This window comes from Thermobia domestica, chromosome 8, assembly GCF_964235325.1.
Source record: "Thermobia domestica chromosome 8, izTheDome1.hap1.1, whole genome shotgun sequence".
Lineage (NCBI taxonomy): Eukaryota > Metazoa > Arthropoda > Insecta > Zygentoma > Lepismatidae > Thermobia > Thermobia domestica.
This window is the reverse complement of record NC_137461.1, coordinates 124,002,754-124,022,082: the sequence shown is the minus strand read 5'-3', so window position 1 is coordinate 124,022,082 and position 19,329 is coordinate 124,002,754. Positions and strand designations below refer to the sequence as shown.

Genomic DNA, 19,329 nt, shown 5'->3' with positions numbered 1-19,329 from the left:
TAAAATTTAGATAATGTGTCTCGTATCGCGAAAAAGCTGTAACAAGTCAATATTTGGTTTGCATATTGACATTACAACTTATGAATGGCTATGGCTGCCTAAGAAGCTTCTAGTTCTGCCATATGTGGTGTTAGTACACCGGTTCCTACTTCACCTGGACCGAAGTTCCTGGATTCGTAGACCGAAATTTAATTCAAATAAATCGTTGTGCAAATGGCTGGTCATGCACTAAACATTATATGCGCAGAACGGGAATTGAACCTAAGAGCAGAGCAATACCAGTGGAAAGTTAAAAAGCAAAAGGGGGGAACACGATTCTTTAGGGATATAAATGTCTTGGTTTATAAAAGCCTATCCTGCATTATTGAATGCCTTACAGAATCACTGCCACTAAACGGAATTGGGGTACCATCAGACCTTGAGGTTTAATTAAGGGATGGAATAATTGCCATTACCATATTTTTAATGATGAACTGAGACAGACAAAATATTGGCTTACTGAATGGTTAGGAATATAGTTCAGAAGCAAGTGGTATAAAATCTCACAACCGTGCGATTCTAATGGCACCATTATGAGACATATTTGTTCTGTTTTGGTATATATTAGCTACGCGAAATTTAAATGTTGCCAAGTGAAAAAAATTCTGCAGGCCAATATCGTCGTCATTTCAAAATGACGGTTGAGTTGTTCATAAATGATTATTTTTCATTTGAATTGGATTACACTAGTCGATACACGTTTTGCAACATACGATAGAGTAGCCATTCCTTAAGGATTTCGAGCCGCTGATTACGAATCTGAAGTCGAAAAGTGCGTGGAGCGTTACAATTTTATGTTATACCGTTTTCTTTTATTAAAAAGTACAAATTTGGTAGAAATTTTAGTACTGTCGCCTGACAACACTGCACATGAAATCGTGAGGATTATAAACTAGTTGTCGGGAGTATACTGTAAGATACTGTTGTTGGAACTCTTTGCTTCCTTTTGTGAAGCATTGAACAGTTTGAAAATGAACGTAGTTAAGCGGCGTGGTTGTGTACATTCTCCAGATAACTTTTGTTACGTCTGTGGTTAATACATTACGAAGACACAAAGACGTGCTATTACAGAAACATTGAAGATAGCCTACTATCATTGTCGTCTTGCTGACCAGGATAAGGATTCCATGTCCCATGTTTCTTGCACCGCGTGTTACAGCTACTTGTGTGATTGGCTAAAAGGGACAAATAAACATTTGAGTTTTGGAGTACCAATGGCGTGATGAATCAACATTAGTCATTGCGATTACTGCTATTTTTTCAGGACAAAGATTTCAGGCATGACTAAGAAGAAGAAAAACGTAATATTACATATCAGAATGTACCTTCTGCGATGCGTCCTGTGCCCGCACCACCAGTGATGTTAGTTTTAGTGGTGTGACACTGAAAGAACCTCATCTAATTCAGCAACAGGAACTAAATGAACTGGTGCGACAACTAAGCCTCTCCAAGGAAAAGGCAGAATTACTGGCATCCCGACTAAAAGAGTGAAATCTACTTTCGCCGCACACAAAAGTAACAACTTTCAGAAAAGAAGTGTGAATTTATCCATGTATTTCACACAAGATAAAAAGATGTGTTACTGCCATGATGTGACTAGTCTCATGGAAGAAATAGATCACACATACAACCTCACAGAATGGTGGTTGTTCATTGACGTCTCTAAGACCAGTTTTAAGGCCGTTTTGCTCACTAACGGAAATACAGAAAGGTCAATTCCTGTGGCACACAGTGTTCATTTGAGATTATTCGAGAGAAGATCGGATACGAAAACCATCGGTGCCAGATTTGCGCAGACTTGAAGGTGGTAGCCATTGTGATGGAACTGTAGAGTGGCTACACCAAGCACTGTTGCTTTCTCTGCTTATGGGATAGTAGAGCAATGAACAAACACTATGAAACCCAAATGTGGCCTACCAGAGAAAGTTACCAGCCAGGAACATCTAACGTAAAATGTGAACCCTTACGTAACCCTAGTGCTATCATACTCCATCATCACTCCATATCAAGCTGGGACTAGGAGGGGACAGGTTTCAGGTACCTTAGGGAAAAGTTTCAAAACATTAGTGAAGCCAAACTGAAAGAGGGTGTCTCCGTTGGGCCTGACATCGGGAATATTCTAGAGGACGAAAAATTCGTTGCCAAAGTGTCACCTAATGAGGGAGCGGCATAGTTAGCTCTTAAAGCGGGAGTGAAAGGTCTTTTTAGGAAGCAACAGACACAAATACTACAAATAGCTGGTACAGGAACTAATAGAAGCGTACAGAAAACTAGGATGGAGGATGTCACTCAAGCTACATCTGTTACATTCGCACCTCGATTTATTCCCATCGATGTGTAAGTGATGAACAGGGTGAAAGGTTTCACCGGGATATTAAATCCATGAAACGGAGGTACCAGACTTAATTTTGGTCTAAATTATCATAATTTTAATATTTTCAAAAAAAATATGACTTACGCGAAAATTTTTACTTTTATATTGGGAATCAGCACCCCCAAATTATTACAGAAAAGTACTTTTGTTCCATGTTGCAGATAAAAATTAAAATTTGTTGGCTTGTGTTATCTTTTATTTTTTGAATTGCAAATCTATATTGGAATAAAATTTTTAGTTATTACAGTTATTGCGCTATCTGTAATGGTTCTTTTAGTTTTAAAAGCAAAACTATTTTTATTGCCACTGGAATATATATTTTACTCTATAGTATTTTTCGAGTTTTAAAGGGTACAAGAATATAGTAAAGTAAGATATTTTAGATTTTCTCTAGAAGTGAACTTACACTTGGTTCGATTGGGTCCAGGTTCAACTAGTCCAAATGTTTCATAGTATCAGTGATAGAAAGGAACAAATCCAAGCAAACAAATTAACAAACAGTAGTTATCTGTCTGATATAAGCTCTTCCTAATAAAATGGGACGTAACATAAAGAAACAAAACAATATAAGATTTCAAAAAAAAAAATCACTCAAATAATTGCATTATTTTAAAGGATATTCGGACTGTTAATATACAGTAGAAATAAAACATAAGTCAAATTGCACTTTCTCCCCCAGCAAAATTTCTTATAGTGGACTAAAGATACATTTTAACATAGCTCTGTTGGGATGATTGATCCGTGTGATACGTTGTATACTGCCTCCCACCTGTCTTTAGAGCGTTGTTAGTAAATCCATCCCTTCAGTGCATAAGCAATCCGGAAGAGTTTGACCTAATCATTTGGAATTAAGACTGTGCGCTCAAGAAACACATGTTCCAAAAAGTATTGTGACTCATCGGCTCCCGTTTTCTTGGACATACTCTTCTGCAAACTTACGTTCAGTGTGCTGCTTCACGAATTGAGGCTTGTGAATTTGGTCGATTAACAAGATAGTGTAAAATAATTTGAACCTTAAATTAGATAAAGCACTAGGTAGAGCACCTGAAAAATATGCGTCTAGAAAATATTGGTAAACATTTGTTTAACATTATTCGTTCATTTCCGCTGTTATGTGATATATAACATCTACAGTGACTCAATTGTAGAGCGCTCACTTCTGCTGTTCTAAGCTCTTCTTTTTGATTACATATAAAAAACACGCGATCAACTCAATGTCCTGCGTTAATTACTGTAAAACAATCATTCACATGCACATAACTTTTCATACGATGTACTTCACTGCATGTTTTTCTTAATGTATTCTATTTTGTACAGTGTAAACACCTCGTTTCTTTTTTTTTCTTTTTTTTTTTTGGATAAATGCATTTACAAATTTCACTTACGTATGTGTAGGCTTTTCTAGCTTAGTTTGGCCTCCAATTGGCACTTGCGGGCAGAAGCTACCTCTGAAATTATAAATTGGAAGTAATTTATTTATTTATAACAATATAACATAATTGGGCTGCTCTCAATGGCAGTGGGAACATCTTTTATGATGTAATATATATATATATATATATATATATATATATATATATATATATATATATATATATATATATATTTTACAGTGTCACTTTGAAAATTCGTAAGACAGTCACCATAAATATGAATATTACTCCTGCTTTCTTCGAGTATCTTGTAGGTTCTATATATGTTCACGTTGGTGACTTATGTTTATTCGTGCTTTTGTATTACATTACAACATATAATTTTATATGCATTTTTCAATTCTATACTTTTATTTAAAAGCCTGTGAAAGCAGTTTTTTTAAATCTAGTTTGTTAATAAGTTGGTTTTGAAGTTTTATTTATTCAGGGTGGTGGTTTATAAACATTATCAATAGTAGAGGTTGCAGCTTTGATCCTTGTGGAACACTAGATAATTTAAAGTATTCAGCTGATACGTATCTTTCTCATATAACAAACTAACTTCCACATATCTATTTAATTCGACTCAAACAAACTGATTAACTGCCCAGACAAATTAAACAGACGAAGTTTGTCTATTAATACTTTATTATTTACTCTACTGTATGTTTTCACAAAATCTATGTAAATAATGCTTATTTGTTCCCCTCAATCTAATGTATTTGCCATTAAATTGTTAATAGCAAATGATTATGTTGACTTCTCTTTGAACGAGATATTGCTAGTACTCTGAGATTGGTAGTTTTATGCAATGACGAATGATTGCTATTTCCATTATAAAGAACATTTACCACACACTTCTTTATGAAACGATTTAGTGTTAATAGAAATCTGCTATTTTCAGTGTCTTTTACATCAATAGATCTAGGTGCAGGAGAAACGCTTGTCATTATTCATTTACTGGAAAGTAAAAACTATCTCACACATTCCATTTATTACAAAGGTAACCAAGTAAGTTCCGTCCACCATCGTAAGTAAGCTTTTTCACCCACCAACTTCGAACATGAATATGTCACCTAAGACGTACCTGTAAGATCAAAAATAGTCCCCATCAGCATCGACGACCTTCTGCCAACGTTCTGGAAGGACATGGATTCCTTCACGTTAGAACTTGGTGGGCAGTGAAGCGAAAAAAAGCATCAAGTGCATTTTGCACCTCTACTAGGAATTTGAACTGGCGCCCTCTAAGGTGATTATCCAAGGAATGGAAAAGTTGATAATCGAGTGGTGCAATGTCCGGGGAGTGTGGTGGATGCAATAGTGTTTCTTATCAGACCCGTAGAATGGTGTTCCGGGTCATCCCAGCCACATAGGACTTAGAGTTTTCCTCTAACAGGAGGTCCCCTTTGAGATTCAGAAGTGTTGGCTCCCGAGTGTTGAGCTTTTCTTGAACACGGCTCAACTGCTGACAGTACACAGTTGCGTTGATGCTCTGACCAGTGATAGCAGTTAGCAATGCACGATGCCGCGAGCAATCCACCAAAGACACAGGAGGACCTCCTTCTGGTGCAGTTCCGATTTCGGATGTTTTGAAACCGGTTCATGGTATGCTAACCAATTATGACGGTGCCGTGGAGCTTCGTACAAGACCCATTTCTCGTCACATGACAACACCCTGGTCTCCTTACGGCGGATCATTGCTATTAATAAGACCTGGGCCAGAGCGTATGAACCACAGCTGAAATAGCAATCAAACGAGTGGCGTTATTCTGGGTCACCGAGAAAAACAACAGTTCGGAATACCCCAACCAATGTGAAAGCTATGCTCATCATTACATACGACTGGAATGGTGTAATCATAAACCATTCCGTCCCCCAAGGACACACCGTTAGTGAAGAGTACTACTGCAATTTTTTGTAAAACAATCAGCGAGCAGCTGTAAGACGAAAAGGACGTCACTTATTGACGAACCCACCTATCATTCTGCATGGCAATGCAAGGGCACATTCAGCAGGTGCGGTCACTGATTTGTTGCAACGTTGGGGCTGGGAAGTGCTATATCCCCCTTCTATTCTTCAGATTTAAGTCCCTGCGACTACGACCTCTTCCCGAAGATGAAGGAACCACTTCGTGGGCACGGTTCCGTACAGTTGGTGATCTCCTTCGGGTGACCGATCACCCCATTCGCACTATCCAGAGATAAGGCACTGTCAACAGCATCCAGCAGCTTCCACATCGCTGGGAACGCGTAATTCACAATGCTGGTGATTACATCGAGGACCTGTGAAACTTTGAACCTTGTAAGTACTCTGTTTCTCAAGATATACCGTTGTTGCCATTACTAAAATTCCAACCTTTGTAGTAGTCTCGAATACGATCAGGCTGCCATCATATGATTCATTTTACCTTCAGTCTTCGAGTTGCTTTTAGGTATTTTAATGTATCCCATTTCAGTTGCCAAGATCTTAAGTTTGTCCAGTTTCTCACTTGATTTGTTCTTACCTCAGAAGGACAATTTTACGGCACTCTTGTCCAAACCTTCTTATAGCATATTCACAATCTTCCAAATTTTAACCATTCATTCCTGTATGTTTTAGAAGATTCGGTTATTTCTGTGAAAGAAATTTTGAAGGATGTTTATTGTATTGGAGTTCATCACAATTTCTTTCTTTGTATCTTTTATTTTCTTCTTTCACTACTCATAATTAACTAATTACATTATTTATATGTTTACAAATTTCACTAAAACTGTAAAAGAGGGAAATCAAAATGATGGACCCAATTTCAGAAACTTAACCTGTGAAATGTAATAAACATATGTTATTATGAGACATACGCTGCGTAAGGTTAACTTTCAAAGGTTAGTTTCCACGCATTTTTTTTAACTTTCTATCGTTAATAGTCAGCAACGAGCAGTTAACTCTGCGTTACCCGCGCTAGAAAATTGCACTAATGCCCGCGCACGGACTTAGAAACCGTATTTTCTTTTTATTGCAAAAATCGGGTTATAGTGAAAAACAGACTTTGAAATTTATGGCAAACTTTAATATGACATAAAATAGTAAGTATGCTAGTGGTACTTACATGTTTTACGTAATTATATGATTATAATAGGAGGGGTACTTAAAAATATCTACTAAAAAGTTGTAGCTAAATACAAACAACCGGAATGTCTAACTGGAAATAACTTATCAAAAAAGCATTGCTTTTAGACCAGTATGCTCTCCACAAATTCTCTCTTGCAACTGACATTTATAAATGTTTTATCTGTTCGACATTTGTTTAACAAAACGAACATCTTCCAGTATTAGCTTCGACAGTTGCAGGTTGCTGATGATCTGGAACTCTTGCAGTTCTTCGATCCCTTATTTGCAGTTTACGAGGAAGGTTTGTCTTCGCTGCTGTGGGCTGGGAGGAGTATAAAGGGAAACTATACGAACGGGCTGCAAGTGTTGCCAACTTATAGCGATGTAATAACAAAAAAATCTACGCCCTTACCGTGAGATTGTGCGGGAGTAACGCAGGTTAATAAAGCGGCGTTAAGTGGAGGGTCGACCTCTCCCTCATTGGCCACTTCGTTACCCCGACTTGTTTCACAATACATGTTTTACAATACACACAGTACATGTTTGACAATAAAATAGATTTCACAGAATAAATTTCTGAAATCGGGTCCATCATTTTGAATTGCTCTGTATTGATAATTCTTCTTCTGTTTCCACGGTCTAGAATTTCACAAACATATCTTCCGAAGTTCAGTGTTTGTGTTCTGATTGTACTTTACCTATTTCAATTATAATTGAAATAACTAAATCTATAAAGAATACGTTGACATTACTCAAAAAAATATTAAATGAGAATTCCAACTTTTTGCTATTACTTTAGAATTCAAGTGTCAAGGTGAATTCTTAAATATTCAAATGATTCTTTCGTGATTTTTACGCTATACGGACACTTGGAAGACGAAGAATCAATAAATGTGAAAAGGTGAATAATTTTAACTCAACAGGAATTTTTTACTATTTTGCCATTCCCCTGAAATAAAAGCATTCTTCCTCCTGTACAAGAATTTGTATACGCTGCAGATCGAACACGGGTTTCCGTACCAAAAGCTAGAATGATAAAACATGGAACTACGAGAAAGATAAATCAGTTCGGAGCAGCTATGATCATTTTTCAATTGAGACTCACTCGGGTTCGCATGAAGCCAATGAACTCACGCTTACTAATCTCAATGAGCCTCATGCTAGCTCAGTCTTACACATATTCGAGTTCAGGCTTGCTATTCTCAATGGAACTCACGCTTACTAATTTCAATGAGGCTTACGCTAGCTCAGTACATACGTTCGAGCTCAGGTTTGTTATTCTCAATGGAACTCGCACTTACTAATCTTAGTGAGGCTCGCGCTAGCTCAGACTTGCACGTCCTTGAGCTCAGGCTTGCTATTTTCAATGGAATTTGCGATTACTAATCTAAATGAGGCTCACGCTGCTCAGACTTAAATACGTTCGAGCTCGGGCTTGCTATTTTCAATGGCATTAGCGCTTACTAATCTCAATTAGGCTCGTGCTAGCTCAGATTTACACTCGTTTTAGCTCGGGCTTATTATACTCAATGAAATCAGCGCTTATTAATCTCAATTAGACTCACGCTAGCTCAGACTTACACACGCTTGAGCTCGAGCTTGCTTTCATGAATGGGATTCGTGCTCAATTATCCCAATGAGGGTCATGAGTTGATAAACCTCATTGTACGAGTACTTATGTTCAGTAAGGACATGGGCACACTATTTTCAATGAAAGTCGCACTCACTTGCCCCGGCGTTCATTACCTTCATTCGAATTCACGTTGAATCGGACTGTCGGGCTCTGGGTTTGGCTCACTCTCCAGTTAGAGAACTCGTGCTGACATGAACTTGCCTTAATTTCATTCAATTGAAAGCCCGAGGACCGGGATCACGAGTTCGAGTATCTCTGATTCCAAAAATGTTAAGGGTGTATTACCAATGCTTCCAACCATTTTTTTTAAAAGTTTTGTTTGTAAATAAGTCAATAACAGAAATGAATATTACAATATTGATATGAAGCCATTTAATATTGACAATTTTTAAAAAAAAATAAACTAATGAATATTTTCATTATCTCACATATAGTGAAGAAATTTGCGTTACAATTCTGATAGCATAAACCATATTTATTGTTCATAAGAGGAGACCGACAGTGTGGAAACAATTATCATTTCATTTAAAAAGTGTTTTGAAAATATTATGGATTTCTTCGTAGTTATTCATGTAAATTACTAACGAAAATTCAGACACTAGTGATGAGTTTTCAGGAGAAGCCATGAAATTCATTTAATAAATTTTACAATTGGTTTAATTATGTATTATTATTCCATTACTATTATTAATTCATTTAATAACATTTTACAATATTAGGTCTACAATACAATAGACTCGCAAGCTACACTATGCATAAGCATGGGAAAATTTACAAAATGGCTCTGACTGACTGCCCATTTATTCGTCAGTTTGTCGACTGGTCTCAGAGCAAAAATAGTTGTCCTATACAGAGATAGCAGAAACCTTTTTATTTTTTATTATTTTTGAAGTATAAGTTGTGCCCCCCCCCCCCAAAAAAAAAAGTCGTTATTTTTACCTTGACCCTCTAATAAAACAGAAAGGGGTAACTTTCTTTGTTAACTTTCGGTTTGAGTATTATTTTCCCACAAAGTGAAAACAGTAAGAGATAGACAGAAGCGTTTTGTTTTATATGGATTCAACACCAGAAGAATAGGTCTTATCTCTGTTCTTATCACTAAGCCCTATATTGAAGTAAGAAGCAACAGATCTGTCAATCCCAATTTTAGTGTTAGCTACCCATAGTTAAAACACGGTAAGAGATCACGACAAATATGATCTTAGATATGGATACAGTGGCATAAGATCATATACGGTTTCAGTGAGCTCGTATCTCTGACCTTATCGCTTTGTTGAAGCAGGAAAGGACAGATCTGTCAACTACAATTATTTTAATATTACGTATCCATAGGCAAAACACGGTAGAAAGATCACGAGAAATATGATCTTTGATATGGATTCAGCGGCCCAAGGGGAAGATCTGTCAATTACAATGTTAATATTAGATATCCATAGACCAAATACATTAAGAGATCACGAGAAATATAGTCCTTGACATGGACTCAGGGGCCCAAGAATAGATCTTTTCTCTTTCCTTATCAGTCTGTTGAAATACGAAGGGGCAGATCTCACAATTACAATTTTAATATTAGGCATCCATAGACAAAACCCAATAAGATATTACGATATATATATGATCTTTGATATAATTTTAGTGGCCCAAGAATAGATCTTAACTCTCCTCTTATCGCTTTGTTGAAGCAGGAAGAGACAAATCTATTAATGTAATTTTAATATTAGGTGTCCACAGACAAAATTTAGTAAGACATCACGAGAAATTTGGTTTTTGATTTGGTGTCAGTGGCCCAAGAATAGATGTTATCTCTGCCCTTATCACTCTGTTGAAATAGAAATGGACAGATCTATCAATTACAATGTTAACATTGGGTATTCATAGACAAAACATGGTAAGAGATCATGAGAAATATGATCTTTGATATGGATTCAGCGCCCAAGAATATGTCTTATATCTGTTCTTTTCACTCTGTCGAAACAAGAAAGGGCAGATTAGTCAATACAATTTTAACATTATGTATCCGTAGATCAAACACGGTAAGAGATCACGAGAAATATGGTCTTTAATATGGATCCAGTAACTGAAGAATAGGTGTAATCTTCTAAATTATTCTAATATGTAAACCAAAATTAGTAATCTGATTATTTCTAGTTTCAATATTGGAGTTTTATAAATTATACTCATTCAATTTTGTTGTCTACGTTAAGATTCCAAAAGTTGTAGGGAGTGTACTGAAGACCCGTAATACTAAAGGTTTGATTTTTCATTTCTTTTCTAATATTTATGTACGATGTCATCACAAAGTCCTCAGGCGTGTACTAGAGCCATATTTATCCTTGGTACATTTTTGCTGTTTTTTATAGTGTAATAGAGCACTTACAATTCGAAGATTGTAATTGTTAATTGTTAAAATTGTTAAATCGAAGGCTCGATCTGAACGGAGAAACTCTTTCTCCCTATTATTTTTCCAATCTCCATCTCCTTTAGAACTGTATGCCTTCTATACGTTTGACTCCATTATACATTTCCAGTCATCCGGTAAGGGCATAGTAGCTATGCTTTGACCTTTGACAATCCGATTCCTCAATTATTGGTTTGTAAAATAAAATTACCTTTTCGTGATTTTTTTTAAATGAAATTAAATATTTAATGTATCGTCCCGTCCGACCCTTTAGGCTAAAAGACTGACTACTAATGAAAGGGAATGATTATGAACTAATTAATATAATGGTAATATGCGGGGAAACGGAAAATCTCGAGAAAACCCACAGAAACGATGTCGTCCACTACAAATTAACGTGGACTCATATCAAACCAGGGACCCTTTCCACGAAACGTGAACGCCCTGCCACTGAGCCTCCGTGTTCCTCAATTAAACGATTCACATTAAAACAGTGATCAATAATTACAAAGGTGTCGTATAAGCATACCAGTCAGCGATTCGTATTAATTCTACTAATAGTGCTAACTCGTGGCTAAGTGGGTAACATTCTCATCTTTGGCTTGGGAGACCCGGCTTCGAGTCCTGGTGGGAGCTGATGTGGTTTGGATTTCACGTTAAGCTGTAGGTCCACGTCTCATATAGCCTCGCTGCTGAAAGGAACGTTAAACTCAAACTCAAATCAAACCAATTTCTGCTAATGTACACTTATATTGTGAAGTGCAATAGAATTGCTAAAAGTGACTACAGAAAAATACATTACATGGAATGGGGGGAAAAAGATTTCCATATTACTTCTTGATGTTGAAATAAAAGATATACATACATATGCATAACCCTAACAGACGACTTCTTTCTACATTTACATATAGGACACATGTGAGTATATGTATTTTTATTTAAAATTCCGAACGACCCTCCTTTTTGATTTCTAAAAGTTAATGGTAATATGCGTACGAGATCGAAAGTGACATATGAGCCACTATGTTCGTATGTATGCATGGAGTGAATTTAGATGCAAAAGCTTCGGCGAAAACTAGTCTCTCCACTGCTGCTATAATATATCAGGAGTGTGCATGTGAGTGTGTGTGTGTGTGTGTGTGTCATGTGCATGTATGGTGTGAGTTGGGTGCTCCCATTGGATCCAGTGATGCAATGGCCGTTCGTAGGGAAAACTGAGGACTGAAAGCTGTCACTTGCGTATCACGCCACTACCGCATCCATCAACTTCACACGTCAGGGTTACAGACAAGTTTCTCTCAGTCCTCCTCTCCCTCCCTCTGTCTCTCTCAGTATAGCTATATGTGTGTATGTAAGTGTGTCGGTATATATATGTGTGTGTGTCTATGTATGTGAGTGAATATGTCCCTCTCACTTCCTTGTCCTTCTTTTGGTTGTTGTTGTTTTGTTTGCCCTTTTTTTGTTTTATTTATGTCCTTCTGCTGACATGCATTTTCTTTCCTCCTGTGAATATATCCGAAATTTTCGTTCCTCAGTATTACCAACTCCTGAGAAATAAATCTCAAAATTGAACTTTAATGTTAAAGTATCAAAACGTAACAAATATTTTGATAATAGTAGTATTATTATTAAACGAAAAAAGGAATATGTTATTCTACAAGTAATACGCGTCGTATTTTTTTAAAAGTGTCTTGTGAATTATATCGAGAGAATAACGTTCTATGATGACGGTACTCTCTTTGACTATGAGGTAACATTTTGCTGATATAAAGGTATTCCTTATCCTTGCGATTTGTTCAATAAAGTATATATATATATATATATATATATCAAAATTATAATGGGTTTTCGAAAAATCTTCATCCGAAGAGAACTCACACCAAGAATAAAGAATATATTGTGCCCTTTTTCAGGTGAATTACTTATGCCATATGCATAGTAATTAATATTTTCTTGTATTTAGTACTTATGAAATTTTAACAAAATCGCCTGAGTCATTTTAGAGAAAATCACCCGATAATTACTTATGCCTAGAATAAACTATACTTTCAGTACTCTTTGTAGGAAAACAATTTACATCTTGTTGTAGGGTTCCTAATGGAATATTGTTTTATCAAATACAAATAAAATTGTTCGAGTCGTGTTTGAGAAATTTTTATTTTCGCCTTCGAGTAAACTATCATTATTGGGATGTGAAGAATAAAGAAAATGTGGAGAATTACATAAAAACCTTAAGTTTAAAATTTGGTCCGAATAGGTTCAATAGCATAGCATCTAGACTATTGTACATACATCAGAATGTATTGGTGGACAAACAGATAAATAGAAAATCAAAAACCTCTTTCTTGTCATGTCGAAGTCATTGAAAACGTAAATCAGTTAAAATTTTCCATTCCACGTTTCTTGCTATCATCATCCTATCTTCCCTCGTATCATTTCTTGAAAGTGAAACGTCTGGAAAATAATATACAATTTTGAAAGAGAATAAAAGTAAATCTAACTGCCATGTTTTTGTACTCTTCTTGCAAACTATAGTATTATGAATAATTTACTACTGGTAATTTATGAATTTCATCTTTCGGACAAGTTTGCATACTACCTACTCCGGTGCTCCTGAACTACCTACTTCCTACCTGCTATGCTCGGAACTACCTACTTCCCACCTACTATGATCTGACTGCCTCTTTCTCGCCTATTATACTCCGGATTATTTGGTCTAGGAATTAATTCGTGCGGTTGGTACGCACACATTGAAGCTGTAGTACAAACACAAAATACATAAATTCCTTAAGAAAAATATTGTCCATCGCTAGCCACCACTTTCGCCCATCTGTCAGGCAATGTACGGATTCCGTGGCGAAAGAAGTCCTCATCCTTGGAAGCGATCCAGTCAGAGACCCATGTTTCGATATCTTCTGAAGAAGTAAACCGCTGTCCAATCAAATCGTTGTTCATGCAATCGAACAAGTAGTAGTCCGAAGGAGCAACGTCTGGTGAATACGGCGGGTGGGGTAAAACTTCCCATCCGACATTTTCTAAATAGGTTTTGACCGGTTTTGCGACATGTGGGCGAGCGTTATCATGTTGAACAATAAGTTTATCATGTCTGTTCTCCCATTCTGGTCGTGTTCTGGCCAGAGCTTGCTTCAAACGCATTAATTGTCGTCGATAACGTTCTCCATTCATAGTTTCACCCGGTTGCAGCAGCTCATAGTACACCACACCTTTCATATCCCACCATATGCACAGCATAATCTTTGCACAGTGAATATCTCGTTTTGGTTGTGATGGACCTGGTTCACCTGGTTTCACCCAGGCCTTTTTTCGTTTAGGGTTCTCGTAATGGATCCACTTCTCGTCCCCCGTAATAATTCGATGCAGAAACCCCTTTCTGCTCTGTCGTTGAAGCAGCAATTCGCAAATGGTTTTTCGTCTTTCAACGTCTCTGTCTTTCAATTCATGTGGAACCCAATGTGACATCTTTTGAATCATTCCCATGGCTTTCAAGCGTTTGGAGACTGTTGTTTGATCAACGCCTAATGCTGCTGCAAGTTGTTCCTGCGTTTGACACGAATCCTGCTCGAGCAATGCTGTCAATTCTTCGTCTTGAAATTTTTTTGGCTGTCCAGCTCGCTCTTGGTCTGCCAAGCCGAAATCACCACTTCTAAACCGTGCAAACCACTTCTGACACGTTCGCTCAGGTAGAGCATGGTCACCATACACTTCCACCAAAATACGATGACTTTCAGTCGCACTTTTCTGCATGTTAAAGTAATGCAGCAGGACACCCCGCAAAAACACTTTATCAGGCACAAATTGCGCCATGTTCACTTAACTACAAACTGGTGTTGTTGACGCTTTAATCCACTGCCCTATACTACGAACGATACGCGATGACAGGGGTTTGCAACACATGTGTGGATACACGGAACTGTGGGACGCTCCGTTCGTTGCGCCATCTCTTGTCCACCCGCACGAATTAATTCCTAGACCTATCTTCCCTCGTATCATTTCTTGAAAGTGAAACGTCTGGAAAATAATATACAATTTTGAAAGAGAATAAAAGTAAATCTAACTGCCATGTTTTTGTACTCTTCTTGCAAACTATAGTATTATGAATAATTTACTACTGGTAATTTATGAATTTCATCTTTCGGACAAGTTTGCATACTACCTACTCCGGTGCTCCTGAACTACCTACTTCCTACCTGCTATGTTCGGAACTACCTACTTCCCACCTACTATGATCTGACTGCCTCTTTCTCGCCTATTATACTCCGGATTACATATTTTCCAACTATTATGCTCTTGAAGTACCTACTTCTCATCTACGATGTTTTCACTACTTACGTTGCACCTACTAGGGTCTATCCTCCGGACTTACTACTTTTCACCTACTATGCTCTGAGCTATCTACTCTGCTTCGGACTACCTACTTCGCACTGCTATGCTCCTGACTTCCTATTTTCCACCTACCAATCTGAGCTATCTACTCCCACCTTCTATGCTCCTAAACTGTTTACATCCCAGCATTAAATGTGGCCCGTTTCTTTGCTGGAATAGACGAAAATCATGATATTTCGTTAGTTCTATTGTTATTACTCTTAAAGCAAGAATTTCCACCGGTGATTATGTGAACACTTTTACAGGTGCAGTATATGACAGAAATCAAAATAAGAGAAAAGGTCCACATGGGCCAGCTGGGAAAAGTGCCTATAGCTTATGAAACAGAGATATACAAGAGTGTGGAAAAATACATTACAGCATGTGTTATTTCAAACATCAGGAAGCTTGGAGTAGCAGTCCATTTCAAAAATGCATATTTCATCAACGTAAAATCCATAGAGGGTTTGTAAGGGATTACGCATAGGGCATAAGGCAGACATGTTCAGACATTTTGGGTCCAAAGAGGCAAAAAGTAAATTTTGACATTAGTGAACACGGAATGTGTCGGATATATTATACACACCAGCTCCTCAGTTTCTCGTTTTCGAAATAACGCATGCTGCGATATACCTATTTTTTCACGCTTTTGGACGGCCCTATGACACTATTCACTTTTCCCAAATGATTTTGTTTTTCAATTTATGATACGAAGAATTACTTCTTGCAATTTGTAGGTCAAATTGATTGAGATCCTCTATAATAGTTTGTTTCCGTATAACCCATCTAATTGCGTTAGCCTACTTTCCTTCTAACTTTCTACTAACCATCACGCTTTAATAGAGTCCAGCGGCGCAAATCTGTCTTCAACATTGGGGGAAGGCGAATTTGTAAGATTATTCCCATGATCATTTTTAAGTGATGTTCAAAATATTTATGAAGTTGAAAAACAACGCTGTGAAGGATTAGGGGAGCAGAGATGTTATTGGGGGAGCCTCCAGTTCCAATATTGGGGGATATGCCCCTCATTTCCCCGGGATTTGTACACGTATCTACAACTGAGACAATTTTCCAGCGTGAGAAGAGGGACATATCCTCCTCTGTCACTTATTACAATTTGTGTCCAAGTATCGGGAGCGGAATTAATTCAGATTGATGTGACCAGGACACGAAGTTCAATTTGAAATAATAAGAATACGATTCTTATTTTTTAAAAAATAAAATGAAACAAGCCAAGAAACATCAATTTCATCTCACCTTCCTTTGTGGCAGTCGGACACAAATAATCACATTTCTCCCCAGAAAACGCATTTCATATCGGATTACTGCGGAGGGGGACAGTCCCCCAGTTCCAAGATTGGGGGAGACATTCCCCCTCATCTCCCAGGGTTTTGCGCCAGTGGTAGAGTCTGTTGTTTCTGTTATCCTAGTTACCATCTTTCATTAATTAGATAGATTTTCGATAGTGTCTGAAAAAGGATGTGTTAGATATCTGAAACTTTATTATTTTATAATAAACGTTGCTTTGCTCAGCATTTGTATTTTAGTGTAAGTTAGATAAATGAAAATACGTTGGTTTTTTGTCATGATATTAACCTGGATATCAGACATTTTCTCTTTCAAAAAGAATGTGCCTCATGTAATATCACACTTATTCAAGATGAAAGAGCGGTAGATGAGAACACTGTCTTCAACCAGAGGCAGATTCAGGGGGTGTTCATGGCAATCATCCCCCCCAGAAGAGGAAATTTTTTATTTTATATTTAAATAAAACCCATCCCAGAGTTTGGAGCTCTTAAAAGTAGCTCTAAGTACCAGTATTACAACTCACCGCGCCCTCCCGCCCCCCGACGTCCGTCCTGGATCCGCCCCTGTCTTCAACCATATATTTTAATTTAAACATTACCAAAAGATTTTTCATGTGTGTAGTTCATAATTTCTGCTTTTGAAAAGGAAAGAACTACATGTATAGTGGAAACAAGAATACAGAATTTGAAATGTTACTTTCTTCTCTCGTGTAAATTAACTGACCACTCGTTCTTTCTCCGAAACGGCACGATTATCTTCCGTGGCATTCTACAATATTATCAGCATTTAACGATAATCAAACGAAACAGTTGAAAGTTATACCACAAAAAAAAACAATTAACACCCAGCAGACGACGAATGTTATAATGTGACCCGAAGAGGACTACATCATCACTCACGAGTATCATTGAGGATTCACTAAGATTTGATATAAAAGAAGCCACAACACATTCGACGATATCAGTATCGCCAGATTGGCCACTCGTGTTCTTCTGTTGGCTGCTGTCCATGGAGTGACAGTCTATAGTCTATACCAGCATAAAGCAAGTCATCCATACGCAATCAAAAAATGCACATGGGACCGCGGTGGCTCAGTGGTAGAGCGTTCACGTCTGGTGCATGGGATTCTTGGTTCGATCCCTTCACGCTTCAAGTGAGTTTTGTGGTGGATAAACACCGTGTGCTTGGATTTTCACGGGGTTTTCTCGTTTCCTCCTAGTTTCTTTATTCCACCATTTCATTCATTTCTCATACTCACCGTCTCTTTTACGTAGCCTACCTGGTATAAGCGTGAGACGTAAAATTTAGAGATTTCATTTCATTTTCATTTCCAAAAATGTATATTTCAGCACAGGGCAATGGGTGTGCAAGGGATTTCCTACATATTGTAACTAGCAGACAAGTTCTCAATATAATTATCGGATATGCTCTGATTCCGAGATGGATATAAAGTAAGCAAAAGATGTCCTTGACAACAGTTAGAGACTGTATATTTCGGCGGGAAGTCCGAAGTATTAGAGACTGTCAGCTCCACGGTTTCTCGTATTTGGAATAACGCTTGCTACAATGTTTTGTTTTGCGCTTATACATGAAACAGACGTGAAATATCCTGTGATAAAATATATAACAGCACACTTTATTCCGAATACGAGGAACCATGGAGTTGCTGTTCCTAACCACTTCCGATTAAAAATCTCACATTTTATTGGCAACGTAAGGCATGTATTTTGAGCACCATAAAATTTCATTTTGCTCAATTTTCTCGAAACCTGCACATGAGAATTTACAGTCAAGCATTCTTATTCAGATCGGTATGATTTATCGATTGACTAGTATTTAAATTCAACACTTTAGTTTTTTTTAATTAAGAATTAATCGTGCCTTTAGTACATTTGTCATTTTTCACGCTGTGTATAGTCATTATCTTAACGTCATATTGAAGATCTTATTGCTAGTGTACTTCAGTGTCAGATTCACCTTAATATATGGCGTGGTTGTAGAACAGTATCAATTTCTACGATTACAAAAATATTTTTCTCGATTTTGTCGAAAACTAAGCATGAGGTTTTATTCACCATCCATGCTATTTTCTTAATTTAAATTGAGATCTTTCGATCGGTATATGTCTGGCCTTGGAACATTTTCTTCTCGTTCAACACTAATAATAATGTAGAATTTCTACCAGTTCTTGATATTATTCATACCAGGGGCGCACCCAGAATTTTGTTGGGATGGGTCCAAGCTTCTTTTTTTGGGGGGAGTGGAAGGCCAATGCTACCAGCCACTACATTTATGTAGTACTGAGCGGATATTATTCTGCACCTACAAAGATGATAAGTAATTGTAAAATACTTCTACGTATATTTTCAGAAAAAATATACAGATCTAGATTGCTTTTACAGGAGAAAAAGTAAAAGTTAAGGCGTAAGATTAAATTTTCATGCTACATAATTCATTTCCCAGGGAGCCGTGGTGACTCAGTAATAGAGCGTTCACCTCTGGTGTATGGAGTCCTTGGTTTGATCTCAGCTTGCGCTAAGTGAACTTGGTAGTGGACAAATACCTTGTGCGTAAGTTTCCTCGGGGTTCTCCCGTTTCCTCCCACTTCCTTCATTTTTTCCATTTCATTCATTTCTCATCATTTCCTCCTTTAGCCTAGTGGGCATAATCGTGGGATGTAAAACTTAAGGATTTA

The 19,329-nt window shown here is 37.3% G+C and overlaps 1 protein-coding gene across 2 annotated transcripts in view; it reads left to right on the top strand.

The window, feature by feature from the left end:
- The window catches only part of LOC145693195 (neuroligin-4, X-linked-like), a 625,290-nt gene that overhangs the window by 345,193 nt on the left and 260,768 nt on the right, over nucleotides 1-19,329 (top strand). The gene's annotated exons all lie outside the window — the stretch shown is intronic.